Source organism: Corvus kubaryi, unplaced genomic scaffold (genome assembly GCF_017639235.1).
Source record: "Corvus kubaryi isolate FWS band 111438036 unplaced genomic scaffold, C.kubaryi_AGA036_p1.0 split3-37173, whole genome shotgun sequence".
NCBI classification, from domain to species: domain Eukaryota; kingdom Metazoa; phylum Chordata; class Aves; order Passeriformes; family Corvidae; genus Corvus; species Corvus kubaryi.
The window spans coordinates 835,108-850,913 of NW_024582085.1; the positions used below are offsets into that span (position 1 = coordinate 835,108).

At 39.8% G+C, this 15,806-nt stretch overlaps 2 protein-coding genes across 3 annotated transcripts in view; one reads left to right on the forward strand and one right to left on the reverse strand.

Moving 5' to 3' along the window:
* The window catches only part of GNAZ (G protein subunit alpha z), a 48,097-nt gene extending 43,945 nt beyond the window's left edge, over positions 1-4,152 (reverse strand). The window contains exons 1-2 of one of the 2 annotated variants that reach the window (XM_042015095.1): positions 3,736-4,152; positions 14-127 (exon numbers count right to left, since the gene is read on the reverse strand). The gene's annotated coding sequence lies outside the window, so the exon portion shown is untranslated. The remainder of the gene's footprint in view (positions 1-13; positions 128-3,735) is intronic. The other variant, XM_042015094.1, reaches the window with a different exon arrangement.
* RSPH14 (radial spoke head 14 homolog) overlaps positions 1-15,806 on the forward strand; it is a 70,007-nt gene that overhangs the window by 50,052 nt on the left and 4,149 nt on the right. The window lies entirely within an intron of this gene.

The following is a 15,806-nucleotide window of genomic DNA, read 5'->3' on the forward strand; positions in this document are numbered from 1 at the left end:
AATTATTATTTACTTTGTGGTCATTATTCTTGATGTGTGTGAGCAAAACGAATACTTAGAATTTTCGCATTTGCCTCTTTAAGTTTTTCTATTGGCCAAGATGTTGACTGGTAATCCAACAGGTTATCTGCAATGTAGAATCACGTGGAAGTATTATCACATTTGTCTTTTTGATATGATGACTTAGGAATCCAGAGAAGAAATAACTCTCCGGTTTAAGGGGCTTAAAGAGAAAACAAAAGGCAAGTAGGATTTGTTGGGTAAAACTGTGTTCCCTAATGATTCACTGGGTGTCCAATACTAAATAATAAAATGGGATTCTGAGGAGAGTCGAGCTTCTGCGGAACCACAGAAAATGCTCTGAGCTGAAGAAGTAAAAAAATAAACAAAACAAACGGTTGCCTTCTGAATTTTTGCCAGTTGTTAGCAAATGTTTGAAGTCTGAGTAAGATGGAAGAGATGGCTGCCATCACTGATCTGTTCCTTCCATCCAACTCCACCAGTGCCCTTCGATGTTAAGGAAAAGCAACAGTTGAGAGAGGAGTATTTTCTCTGTAGCTTTCATGTCAAGGGTGAAACTCTGTGCTTGATTACACTTGAATAAACCACTTAAATTGCTAATATGTATCAACTCCTGATTCAACAACAGAATAAGTCAAGCTGAATTTAGCCCTTCTCTGTCTTCTTGTCTATTCCACATACCTTAAATTGCCAGGGAACTTTGCGAAGAGAATTGATTTTGGTTGCTTTGGAACAGTATAGTTTTTCCCTCTTGGGATTATTCTTTCATCAATATAATAATTGAAATTTGGACTTCCTGATCACCACTCTTGAATTCTGGAAAGTTTTAATAAAAATGTGAACTTACAAAATATAAGTTGTATTATCCTGTCAAGTAGAGTGAAGGGAATCTGTTGTAACTAGAAATGGATGTGGATTTATTCTGAATACTTTGTGGATCACAAAGAACAAAATTTAGCCTTCTTTTTTAATAAAAATAGGACAATTTTTCTCTCCAAGTATAAATATGATTTTATGCACTTAGGCCAATATTTTGATTTTTAAGGGCCCTTGAATAAGTTTTCTCTTAGATAAAAGAAAATGGTTGATTGTTTGTGTAGAAACTGTTACTGCTGAAAGTGGGTACTATCAATCAACATGGGAATAACACTCCAATTTTCTCAGTTAAAAAAGCATGATTCAAATCACTGATAATTTATGAATTAAAGTTTATGATGCATGTAGAGAGTTACTGAATTTGTCATTGAGCCTTTGACCTCGCTGATACCGACTACAAAACTGTTCAACATTGTTGTTCCTAAAGGCAAGGGAGAACCTGATCAGTGAAACCGTGTTTGGTGGCCTGGGCTCTCTCCCACTGAAATTAGTGACAAAACTTCCAGTGACTCCTGTGAAAGCAGGACCAAAACTTTAGAAGAAATAGTCAGATTCAACTCTCATTTTCAGTTACATAAATCTGAATAATCTCTTCTCAAATAAGTGGGATTACTGTGATTTAACCCAAAGGAATTGAGAGTATTTTTCTTTAATTCATGGAGGGGGAGAGAGAAAAAGACATCATTCCCTTATAGTGCCTCACCTCTGTGTATCAACCAAGGCTCTACCTGCTGTCAAAATCCTTATCTGCTTAAGCTGGAGAGGAAGAGCTGACTTCACCACTTAAGGATCTGGGTTTTTATTGCCTACTGCATTTTCTGTTATCCTTATCCCCTTCCCCACTGCTTAGCAGGTAGATTCCTTAAGAAGGGACAAATTTCTGTTTCTGTCTACATTTCTTAAAATTTAACATACCTTGTTTCATCTGTGTGTAATCAGAACTGAGACAACCAGAACACTTTCACTTCAGTCCTTCAGAGCTACCTGGCTGGTTATTTTTAGATTATCACCACTAAATTCAAAACCAAGGCCTGCAAGTGAAATATGAAACTGTACTGGAGGCTTACAAAACTCAAGGTAGTACCTCCAGAAGACTTACTCAACTCTGCTCACCAGTGACCTGTGAAGTGACAAGCACATAATCTCAGACAGAGGTGTAGTATTCTTTATGCAGCTTGCGGAGTTTATTAATCTCTGTAAGGTCCATTGCCAGAATGAAATTTCCATGGCTTACACAGAATTAATCAGCTGTTTTTACTTATAAGCATACATATTACACAGAAGGGGATTCTTGTCTGAAAATATAAGTCAGTGCTTTGGTAATGAAAGATAGCATGAGTTTTTCTCCTAAATATGCCTTATAACTAAGAGGTTTTCTTTTGATTACACCTGTCACTGGCTTCTTGAAGACTGGATCTTCATCCTTCTATACACATAGGCCTCTCCTCTGATAATGTCCTTTATCCAAGGGCAGGGATCTGTGCTTTTTGCATGATAGCTTCCAAACAAATGATTTGATGGGAGACAGCCAAGTAAATGGCAAAACACTCTCTGTTCTGCAGAGCTGTGTCTGTTCAGCTGTCAAATCTGTGCCTGTTGAAGAAAAGCGAGTATTTCTGCCTATAACAGCACCTAAGCCATCAGCTCGGACTTCGAACATCTATATCCATAAAGTCAGAAAAATTTCCCCTAAGTTCAAAATACACACTCATTTTTTGCTCCTCTGTGATCCACAAGTAGGTATTCACAGCACCTGACCTGCTGCTGTGACCTTTATAGATGAAATGTTGATGGCCACCCGAAGGGTGTGACCCACAATGGCGCGAAATACAGAGCCCAAATAAAAATCAAATTGTGGGTGTGATGTTATCAGAAAATGGATATAAACAATTATAAAGAAATGATGAAGGGAAAACTAGTGATTTTTTCTCAAATCTTCACAGGAAAATGTGGAGATAGGTCTGTATCTTGCAGAATAAATACTGCAAGAACACACGTTAAACAGCTTCTACAGAAACGGCCAAAAGCAGATCAGATCAGTTCTATCAGCAGAAATTAAACCAACATGTATTTATCTGCAGCTCTCTTAGCTAACATGGAAGGCTTGGGGGTTTTGTGTATGAATCACTCACCCAAAATGCAAATGCAAAGGTACCAAAAAACTTGTGGTTCACAAGTGCAGATGGGAGCCGTCCACAGGTGCAGATTAATATAAACCCTCCTCATTCCTTCACATGCATGGGCACACATGGAGAGGGAATGCATCCAGGCTCTGCAGAGCCACACATCCTTCCAATGAGCAGAGTGACTGTTACCAGGAGGATTTATTACAGAAATTCGGCAGCAGGAGCCTTTTCTGATAGAATGTTATCCAGGCAGCATTTCCCTGGGAGGAGGTGTTACATAGCGTGGAGGTTCTTCTCCCAGCACGCAGATTCTAATGGATTATCTTTCTGAAGCATTAAGAGAACGCAACGAATCTTATTAAGGCTCAGGTATTGGCTATTAATGCATTACGATTCAGGCTAGGAAAGGGAGACCACTTCATTTTTAGAAAAAGGGCCCAAGCTGAAGCAGCAGCTAATAGAAGGCCAGTATCCCTTGAGAAGGTCATTTTCACTGTATCAGCAGCCTGTCTCCCCTTACTATTTTTTGTCTACACACAGTGAAATGTTCCTACCTCACAGTGAACACTCATATTTTTTATCCAGCAGAAGCTTAGCTGATTGTTTCAAAGTGACATCTTTTCCTTCTTGCTTTAGCAGTGCCTTTTTATTTTGGAAATGTTCATCACTGAACTGATTTAAGAGAGAAGGAAATACGGAATATTGCACTCACCTCTCTCCAGCACCAGGCAGGGCGCCTCCACCTCCTCAATCCATCAGTACAAACGCCCGCATCCACTGACGCCTCTCCTCTGCTTTGGCCCTTTTTCACATCAGCATCTGTGATTTGCCGAGCAGACACACCGCGACTGCAGGGACTAGCCCCACAGCCCCAGCAGGAGCAGGAACCTACCCTTTCCCATCTTCTCCCTAGAAAACACAACCGTAAAAACCCGGGCTGTTCTAAAGGCGGCAGTGGGAACACTTGTCCGGCGGCCCCCCGCGGGAGACAGGGAGGTGCTCCGTGCTCTCGCCGGGGAGCCGGGCAGGGGGAGCGCGGGGCTGGCGCTGGAGGAGGAGCCGGAGCCGCCAGCCCGTTTCCACGCCAACGGCGGGGGTACCGCGGGCGGGGCGGTGGCGCGGCCGGCGGGCGGCTCCGCTCCGGCTCCGGCTCCGCGGCCGGGCCCGCAGCCCCCGCAGCCCCCGCCCCGCCGCGGCGCAGAAGGAGCTGGGTGTTGGCGAGGGGTTTGTGGCTTTTTTTTTGTACGCTCCGTTGCACTCGCTCGTTACATAATGTGCGGGTACAGACGTGCCGCGGGCTCTGCCTCTGCACAACTGCATCCGCACCCGGGGCCGCTCCGCGGGTCCATGTTGGCTGCAGCACAGCAGTGCTCGGCTCTGGCAGCAGCAGGAGTTTTATGATTGATTTCACAATGCATGTTTTAGGGGGAACGAGTCACATACATCTTGGAAGGATGCGGTCAAGGGTAAAGGGAGAAAAAACTGTTTCTTTAGTTACATGGAATTTATCTACTGTTTGCTTTCCACTTTTGCCATCACTCAGTTGCTCTCAGTACTGGGCATATATTTTTTTCTGATTTTCCCTTTCTTCCTTTTGCATTTGTATATGTGTAATTTACCACAGCTTTTTAAAATTAACCATGAGTATAATTTTTTAAAATCTCATTAATTGATTTACCCAATTTACATTTTTCCTCGTGTCTTTTTCCTTTTGGCTACAATACCGGTTGCATTGTTGAATCTGCAGCCCTGATCAAATAGCTGATTTCTCCCTACACTGCTAATTTTATAAGCTTGATTTGTTACTGATACACTTCTGCTGGAGATAGCAATAGAGACTCTCACACACAGATGGGATGCGGGCATTTTTTCCCACAATAAGGCTAACATAATACGAAGCAGAAAGCATCTGATTCCTGTGAATGATAGCACTTCCAGTACTGATATTATCTGCAGAGCTGTAGCATTGACGAATTATAATAATGAAATACTTTCATGTAAAAATCAGTATACCATGTAGAGGAAATTTTCCTATAATAAGGAATCTTAAACATTGTTCCATATTAGAAGAGTTTGCCAGTACATGTAGACTGGCAAATTTGTTCTAGTAAAATTTGTTAGGAAAGAAATTTCATATACCTAACTTGCATTGTTCTCCCAGCAAAACAATATTCAAATCATAAATTTCACCTGCTTTAATAAAAATATCTCTACGGTCTTATTTTGAAATTTTGCTTTCGATATACATGCATAAACATCTCAGTGCATTTAAAAGATCAGACAGTGGTCAATTTAAAACTTCTAAGTGTTTTGTTTTTTATATATACTCTCTACTTGCAAGTGCATAAATCCCTGATATAGTTATGTTGGCAAGGGAATAGAATAAAAAAATGTATCTGTGGTAACTGAGTAGTCTAGATAATAGGATAAAAGAACAATAACAAGGTGTACAGGTTTAATCTGCAATTCCATAAAGAACAAGTAGTTACTATAGAAACTGTCACATTACATGTATCTTTAGTATAGTACTTGATATGTGAGAAAAGGCAACTTCCACACACTAACCAACTGTGGCAGAAATAATAGCACGAACCACCATCATCCTGGGTAGGAAGATCATCGTTTGCATGCTGTCTACAGAGAGAGCACTTTTAGGCATTTTCCATTGCTATAACAAAACACCTGCTTTTCTCCAGCTTTGAGGGAGACACCAGACCATAGATCAAATGTTGGCAGTGAAGGAATTACAAACATGCAGTACCTGAGTAATGGGACAGGTCTGAGAAGTTTGGGGGCTATTATTTCAACACCACCGTATGGGAGCTTGCTGTTGATTAATGGCAGAGTTAAAAACCAACTTCTCCAAAAAATGCCTCAGCAGATATGTCTAAGTTTTCTTCAGTCTTGCCTTGTCCTGCTTCCAGAAATTCTCAATTAGGGCCTTTCAGCATGTATTGATTGCATTACATCTAGCTAAGCTCCCACAGGAATTTAAAGAGAAATACGTCTCCAAGTAGCATAGACAGGTGATTAAATGCCAAAGTCAAACAGCACAGAAATCCAGGTCCTTAGCTCAGGACTCTGAATGTTGTGCTTTGTATATGGATAGACTGAAAACACAGAAATAACTATAGAAAGTGAATCATTTGTGTGGAAATATAAAGAGTAATGTTAGGGACCTGTGGCAATCTGACTGGTTCCCTTTCAGTTCCCTTTCCCACATCAGGGAGGTCACCATTTTTCCCCTACCACAGCAGGCTTGAATGTGAAGGGAGCAGCATTTGACTGTTGAGGTGCAGCATCCAAAATGCAACTTCCTGGGCCTGTTGGCTGCAGGAGTTTCACTCAACTTGCCAGTGCTGTTCATTGACCAAAAGCCAAAGCCTTGCCTGTTTACTGTTGCTTTCTACTGGATCAATCAAAATAGATGCATTCATACATGTTTATTTTGAAGACAATAGTACTAAAACAAAAGCGTGCTCTTAAGTGGAAAATCCCATGGGGATTTTTCTAATCAATTACCCTTTATTATATCATGACAACATCAAAATATTTATATGCACACATGCAATGTTCTTGGTGAATGTACATCTCCAAATGATAGAGGGTAAATTGAGAGGCCACATCTGGTCTCTAATAAAAAATATAATAAAAGACATTTTGTATTTCATTCAGTCTTCTACCAAACACCCTCTTTTTAACAAGCAATTGTAGATCTGGGTTAGATATTTATAGACAGGTCTGTGATTCTCTCAGCATGAAGAACTGAACAGAACATTTAAAGGAGAATAAAAAGGCTGTATTTTTATTTTTAACCATTTTTCTCACGTGGAAGAGTTTAAAATAGCATCATGTACAGATGATTGGGATCTGATATTTATATCTATCTGATATATTGTTGCTTTTTATCAGTGACTGTGAGATGGTGGGGAAAAAAATCATGAATGCACCTTCTATCAGGAAGTATCAGCCTGACATCATTTGGCTTTATCATTTAGAATGAAAATTCACTTTCTACCAGGATTTCACCATTTTATCTTCTCTCACCCTTCAGGTAACTGAGGGTTTTGCTTAATATCAACAGTTTACTCTTCCTATGGGACCAAATCATGAGAGACATTTGAGAATGTGAACCCAGACAATGCATTACCTCTAATACCAGAATCAACTGAAAAAGGGCTCCCTTAAAAAGAAAACAACCAAGCCCTACAAGTTGAGTGCTTTATGTACCTTCCTTCAAAGTTTTATTATGTACCTCCTGTGTTTGCAGCTCAGTCATTGTTTCAGCTGCTGCATCACCAGTTGCCACTGAAGCCAAGTTTAGAAAAACAAACATTAAATCCAGCAGCTGTAGGAGAGCTGCTCTCCTGGAGCCCTGGAAGATACCCTGGCTTTCCTGTGCAGGAAACCACACAGCAGTCCTTGCTTATCCAAACTTTGGGTGGATACATGGACCTCTATTCCTTCAGAGCCTCCATAGGAAGAAAGCTACAGAGATACTGTGAAATAAGGTAAAGGAACATAGTTCTTTGTAAAGAGCCCACCCTTCAAGGCTGCATTATTATGTTATTAAAAAAAAAAAAAAGGCAAATTAAAGTACTCCATGCTCATTTTTCACTATTAAGGGCAAAGGAATGGGGAAAAAAGCAAAACAAAACCCCTCAAACTTTAACCCAAATTGGGGATCACTTAGTAAAGTATACAACAAAGGATCTGTGAAGGTTGAACAGACAAAATCACTTGAGATCAAAATACAGAGATATTTGGGAATTACACCCAGGAGATGCAATTAGAGAGTGCCAGGAATTTTTTGAAACCGAAGCTTTTAAAACAAATTGTACCAGCTTCAGATCTTCTGTTAAAGTGGTCTGAGCAATGTGTTGTTGGTTACTCTTAGGGTACCCACTTCCATCCTGCAGTCTTCCTTCCTGGGGGTTTTCTACTTCATAAAAATGATTAAATATTCACTCAAGATTGGCTTGAAAGTAGGTCTCTCCCACTTGAGGATACAGGTAGGCATTTAGTGGGTTTTAAAAATTTTTGTAATAACACAAACAAATGAACAAAAAGAAGAAATGTATTGATTTCAAATATATTTAGTTTTGCCACTTATGTTCTTACCAGCTAAAGAAGCATCAAATTGGGACCTCAGAAGGATTACATAGATTTTAATAGATACTTGGAAAAAATGTTATAATTGGACTTCACATTTTCTTGTATCCTCTACTTCATATGAGAACCACAAGATGTAACTACAATTTCACCAGGCACTGTTATTTATCTCTTCTATAACCTCCTTGTGTCTGATTAACAGAAATTATTTGGTAGTTTAAAAAAAAGAAAAAGACTGACAATTTTTTTTGAGGAGCAAAGGTAATTCTGGGAAGCTATGGAAGAAGAGTTGGGGACATCCAGGTAGCTTTACTATGAGGACTTCAAATGCCAGTCCAGTTCTTCAAAAATTTGGAATACTGCAGTCAGGACTAAGTAATTGGTTTAGACAATTGTCCACTTACTCGATGTCAGGTCCACAGGTGGTTTTGCATCTACATAAACTCTAAGAGTTTCCCATCTATCTACCAACCCGTTTATGAAGCACAAAGTAGATACACAAAGTGTATTCTCTGTTTCTGTTTAACAGTGTTTTGAATCCTCTGTATATAATGTTCTTATAGATAAGCAAATAAGTAGTACTGTTGAAGTGCCTGTGCTTAATCTGGCATGTTTACAGAAGCTAGACCTAATATTCTAGTCCAGGTTAAGTAACAGGTTCATTTTGCTGTTGTGCCCAACATTTACTGGGGAGGTACTTCAAAAAACAAATCATCCTCAAAGCAGCCCACACCTTGGCAGGCTTGTATTCAATTAAGATTTTTTAATTTTTCACTGCTTGAAATAAAATATAGGCTAAAACACACTGGAAAGCACTATTGTAGAACCTCGGTCAGAACAGAATGCAATTTTCATTGAGTAGCAGAAAGTAGTTTTCCTTAAGAACATGGCTTCCCATGGAAAACATGAAATCTGCAAAGTAGCAGAGTGGAAAGGGGAGGCTCAATCTGCCTTTTCCACACAGCTCCACTCACGTCGTGCAGCCATCTGGGCCTGCGGTTCTAATCAAGATGTGTTTCTTCTACTCCCATTTCAAACAAAATTGCCAAGCCGGAGCATCTGAAGCAGAAAAGGATTTCACCCACCTCTAGTACTCTATTCTTCTTTTCAGGAGGTTTTATCAGTTCTCACCAGTCAATTATGCTCCTCTTGGCACCAGTGGAAGCAGTGTGAACTGTAGGATAGAATTGTCTTATTGCAGCTTTGCCAGCATGTCTGACCAGCAAATATAAGCAGTGGATTTGTCAACACCAATTTCTCCAGTTCCTTCTTCTTTGAAATTTCTATCAGGTCATTTTTTAAACTAAACTAAACTAAATCAAATCATAAAACCTCCCACCCTTCTAACAATGGAGAAAATGTAAAAAAGAAGTGCTTACACAATGAGACTGCATTCATGTTCCCATTAATTTCCTCCTGTTGTCTTCTACCACTATTTTCAGTCTTTCAGTCTGTTCAGTTTTCAGTCTGTGCAATGATTCATATCTTCAAAGTAAGTTTATGTTAATGTTCAGGACAAAATTCTTCAGAATGTGACACATAATTAATTCTAGATATTTGGTTGCTTTAAGCCTCTCATTTTTAATGTTTGACAGTAGTATAATCAAATCTCTATAGGCAACTTCCTCATTCATATACCTCTGTTTCTGATGGATTGCCATTCAATTGTACTATGGAAGTTCAGAGAATACTTTCACCATCTTAATGGCATGTTTCTCTTAAGGAACAAAACTGAAAAAAATGCTGTTTAATGCCTGAGCATGCATGGGATTAATTCACTACTTACAGAAGGTGAACCTTAAAGATAACCAAGATGTTATCATGGTTACTTGGCTATGTAATCCCATTTTGTAATGCAGAATTCCAGTTGCACAGGTATAACTTCCAGGTATAGAAATTTAAGATCGCTGAGAAAACTGTTTCTTGAACTTCATTCACATTGCTTTAATTGTTTGGCCCTCTGTCCCAAAAGAGGAAAGATTTATTTTTCTTTCAATCTATTTTCTCAGCAGAAGTTCTGAAAACTTGCAATTGTGCATTGGTCTCACATTAGGGGCTTGTAAGGCAGTTGGACTTAAAAGGTTAAAACTCTTTTTATTCGTGTAAAACATTGTAAAATGGCTCTGGATGGTTTCTCAGCTGTTCAACTGACTTACTTGAAACCAATGTTTGCCTTTAAAAAATGGTCTCATGATAAAGATACTTTGTCAGAGAAATAAAATCCAAGTAATTTCCCAGTTTGTGTGATCAATATGCATGGAAGATCGGCGAATGCATACTACGTGTATGCACATGCATTCACACATTTAGGTACATAGGAGGTCATCTCATTGGTCCTGAATGATTTAAATAGTTAAACCCACTCCTTTCAAGCAGCTGATTACAGGCAGTCTTAATTACTATCAAAATGACAATTTTTTTTAAAGTAACTTGCTTCTTGGATTTTTAAATTATACCAGAGAAGCTAATGCAGATATATCAGATGTAGTTTCTATTTTAATTTTTTCAGTGGTGCTTTGATACTACAATTGCACACACTCTAAAGCAAAGTTTCTAACAACAAAAACAAGATATGCAGGAATCTCTTTCATCCTTTACTGAGGCTTAGGAATCTCTTGTTTATCAGACCAATCTTTCCTCTTCCTTGTTAATGCTGGAAACGTTTTAGGTTTTTAAAGCATCCCCAGAGGCAGCCACAGTATGTGTTCCTGCAGGGTACTGCAGACTTTATAATATTTTTATAACCTTAATTTCTGTCATGTCTTTCATTCAGACAATATCCCAAAATCCTGAGTATGGGAAAAATTCTCAGTAGCTTCAAAAGCAGATCACATAATGCTTTTATAAAGGTTATAAAGTTTTATAAAGGTTTTGTATTTTTAATAAGGATCTGACAGACACTACTGTTGAGGTTGTGATTTTGTACCTGGTAAATCCCTAGGGCTCTCATAAGACAAACACACCCAGCCAATGCTCACATTTGAAATGGTTTGATACAGAATTGTTTACTATTTCTAGTCTGATCCAATCTCTGCAGTGTTTTCCTCAGTTCTCTTCATATCCCAGTAGCTCTTCAGTTCATGTAAACAGAGACTTCCCACCCCTCAGTCCTTTCAGATAAGAGACACCCTCTGTCTCTAGGCATAGTCATCCTTTGGGACACTACTGTTTGTTCCTGTTAAATTGTTATGGAAATATGGAGAACTGTTCTTGCAAAGAAGAGGAAAATATTCTGGTTTTCAAAGACGTCAAGAGAATTCTCCTCTTCAGGTAGAAGGCTTGGTGAAGCCTTCTGGGTTATAGGCAGGTGATTAAATTCATTTAATGTGGTCTGCCTCCTGCTCCAAACTCACCAGAAGGTTCAGCCCAGTTTTATAGTATTTATAGTATTATATTTAATCTACTCCCTGACACAGCCATAATGCTGGAAACACTGCGAATCAAAATGCTGAATCTTAACATTAAATAAGCTACTACAAGGTTCTCAAACTGTGCTCTTGTGACAGGTGACTCAGAGATCTTCCCAGAATAAATTGTATTTTTTCCATTTAAACAGTAGTGAGCAAGGTGTCATTAAGGAAGGTGTGCAGGGGCAGCATCCCCTGCGCTCATCTTGCCACTCAAGGTATCACTCTTGTCACAAAGGAAGCATCACCCGAAAGCATCACTGTGTTTGCCAGTGTCTACAATATAGGGTGGCACTCATAAGGTTAATAAACCCTTTATTCCCTCTAAAATGATAATAAACTATTGCAGGGCAAGCAAGAGAGCTGCTGGTCTGGGAGTTTTGTCAGGATCATTTGGCTCCTCAGTCAGTGAGCTCCCACCAGGCTGTCACAGCTGGGTGTGATGCCAGGCAGCAGGTTACCTTCTCGTGATGTCTGGCTCTGCTTTGCTTTTCCTGGTTTGCCCCTTCCTAAGCACAAATGCCTTTACTGAGCATTTCAAATAGTTGTGTGACCATCGCAGAGAGACATCCAGAGTGCCAGCAAAGATTCATATTCTAGATAATCTGTGTTTCCATACTATTTTTCTGTGTTCTATTACACCAGTCGTCACTTTGTGGCCATGCATGAGGCATATGCTTCAGACCAAAACAAACATATTGAGTTTAAAACCAGCATTTTTAAGGAAAAGGATTTGTAATGTGATTTAATTGATTTATGTAATTGAAAACCAAAACAAAACACCCCTGTTATGTACTATAAATGACTCCTTTGTCTTCTACAAAATTTAACTTGTTTACATGCCCTGCAGCCATACTCAGAGAACAGAATAAATGGCAACTCCTCTTTGGGCCTATTTGAAAAAAAATCAGGAAAGGGAGGATGAGAGTGGCCAGAGGGCTATGAGAAGGAAGAGATGAGTTCTCAGATAAAAAGCAGCCCAAGGGAAGATTAGAAGTTCTCAGAAAAACAGATCAATAATGATGTTAACTACGCAGCTGCAAATGCAACTATTTGCATTTTGAAAACATTTTTCCCAACTACTTCACTGGGCCCAGGGTATCTAGAACACTCTCTGCAATAGATAAATCCCCTCTGAAAGGGCAGTATTTTAATGAAAAATTCGATATCCTGCGGATGCCACTGTATTTTTCAGTATAGGACTACTCAAAACCCCAGCTTACCTTCCCCTCCTATTGCTCGCTCACTAAGATCCATGGATCTGAGACTGCTCTAATTTACAAGTGACTCCCAAACAACTTGCCACTGATTTTGCCTCCTCCCTTTTCCCTCCCTAGACCTTTCAACCTGCAGTTCCCCTGGTAAAACCATGACGAATTTCCATGTGGAAATTTGAGTCTCAGTGTTAGGTAGTCTTTTTGTTGTTGTTGATGGCCTTTCCTCTCCAACCTCTTTGTCTTCACCACACTGAGACTTTTGACAAGGTCAAACAATTAATCTTTTTTTCTATATTTATATCTGGGAAGCTCCCTCTAGTAGCATGACAGCATTTCAGCTCGGACAGCTTGAGAAAAACAGTAGACCAGAAAGCTCCTGGTACAGAGACCTGGCCTGGTAAAACAAAATTAATTTAAAAAAAAAATTAGAACATCCCAAATGTTCAGACAAAATAAGCACCAGTAGCCCCAGAATAACTACTGCTTAATGGCTGCACAAAATCAAAGCTGTTCTAGACAACACTGTACATTATCTCAGCAGCTTATAGACATAGACACAAAGTGGCTTTGTTGGGTTTCACACCCAGGACTGCAGTGCAATAGTAAAGGCCATCACTAAAAGAAGACATGAAGTGCAAATGCAATGAATGAGGGATGACTGAGGCAAAGAAAGTCAATAAACATTAATTGCAAGGAATAAAGCCAAGGGCCAGTGAAAGCAGCCCCGGCTGGGTGAATGTATTGGTGGAATATATTAAAGATAATTGAAACACAGACACTAAGAAGTGAAACCTGAATGCTGGTAGTACTTCCTGGCTGTATGATGATAAAGTGATCGAGAGAATTGAGAGAACTTAGCAAAAAGTCCTGAAAAAGAGGGAATTGCAGGAAAGTGAAAATGAAGATGATGGGTTAAAACTGGCTAGTAATTATTTGAAAGTGAGTACAAAAAATAGGAAAGAACAAAGTACATCTCCCTGCATGAAGGAGGTAGAGGAAATGCTACAGCAGCAGTTGTTACAGTCAGATGGAATGTTGAGTTAAATCAAACAGTGGTTTCTCTGGGCTCAAGCCAGAGTGTGTCTGCTCTGTTCAATGAAGGTTTGTCCCAAGGAACAGTGGGATCCATGGGAGTTAAAGCTACACACAGGTGCTTGTGACAGGCAGTGTAAGCTTAAGTCTGTCACCTCCGATTCATTACTCTTCCTCTGAAACTGTGCCTCCCAAATTGTGATTTTGTATGGATTTCCACAGCAATCCAGAATTTAGAAGTGCATGTGGTGACTCTGTGAGCAGTCTAGGGATTCCAATTTCATGCACTCAGGCCATGGAGTTTCTTTTCATGAAAAACTTCGGGAGGAGTTCAGAAAGTTGCCTTTGAAAAATCTTGTCTTTCACAGGCCATTTCAAAAAACTGTTGAGAAGTGTGGCTAAAGGAATTCTGGGCACGATTTAAAGTCATCTGAGACTGCTTTAGTCTGCTTCCTTGGGAGCAGTTCACTAGTGGGTTCCCTACTGCCTGGCGTTCCATAAGGCACGGAGAATTCCCAGACACATTCCTGCTGTTGTCTAACCTACCAAAATCTTTCTGTACTATAATGTCCAATCCAAACCCCAGCAATCCTTGTCAAGAGGGTTGCTGCTGGGGATGGACGAGCTGGGCCTCCTTCTCAGGGACCCTCCAACAGAGTCCTTTGCCAGAGCAATAGTGCAGGTGCCCCTTATCACATCCTACTGCAGGGACAGTATAAATGGGCTGGAATTACTCTTGGACAATTTTCTTTTGTTCCTCCAGGGAACAATATAGGGTTGGTTGGGGGTTTTTTCACTGTGAAAGCGCCACCTCCCCCGTGCAGTGACACACAGAGCCACAGCTTCAAAGAACATTATTTCACTGTCCTTTCCTGCTTTGCCTTTCTGGCACAAGGAAAAATCCTTGTTTGTAAGATGCTATTAGCCTTCAAAATAAATTGTCTCAGAACTGGTTTTCCTTACTTATTTGAATTCTCACAGAAACTGACCTCCAAATGTAGTACAGGTAGTAAAGCTGTAGTATCACCCCAAGGCATTTCCTTTGCTCTGGCATTGTAACATGGATCCTAATAAGTCAGTAACAGAAGAAGTTATTCAGTGTTAGCAAAGCCTCAGAAATATGTACAACAGAATAACCTCTAGATTAGAAGAATGTTTTTCATGCAATTGTCAAATTGAGGGATTTCTCCTATGCACTACCAAGGGTCATTAAAATCTCTTTCCCACTTGTCTCTGCTGTGGAGATTCATTTGAAAATACCTTGATGACTCTTATCCACAAAACTTCCTTATCTAACCACATATGAATCACTTTGAAAGGAGCCACATTTCTCGTAGCAACCAAAGAATCAGTCCTAGCAACAAGACAAGCTGGAGAATTTTGTTTTCACATAGTTACTTGTGGACAGTACATTCTGCTTTCCCCTGGTGCTGTTGCAGGCTTGACTTAGTAAAGGGTAAGAAATGGTACAAATCAGACTCTTACTCATAGCAAAGACATCACTTGCGGGACAAATTATGATGTCTCTGCCTTTGATGTTATATTTTAGGAGCCAGTGCAAGAGTACTGACTGCTAGAAAGTTCTGGATTTAAATTTTTGCCTGGACAGAACTACCACAAAGAAATGTGTGAGGAAGCTGACTGTTCCCAAAATCTTAACTTCCCCCCCCCCTCCAGAAACCACCATGGAGAATCAAAGAGTGAGCTCTAAAGGCTAACATCTCTGCCTCTCTTAGCATCTGTTCATGTTGAGAACAGTTGGGAAGGCTGGATAGAAGGTGACTTTGTAATGTATATATATTTCCTATATTTTCCTTGCAAGAATAATTTTGGCATAAATATTATAGTGGAAGAAACTGGGGACATCAGAGCAATTGTCATGTTGGTTATTACCTGGTCCTGATTTTTTTACAGGCATTTTGGGGAAGCTTCCTGAAGAAGCAATGCTAAGATGACATTTATAAACAGGGCAGTGTTGGAATAGTTTCCATCTCTCAATCCCACTTCTGTGTAAG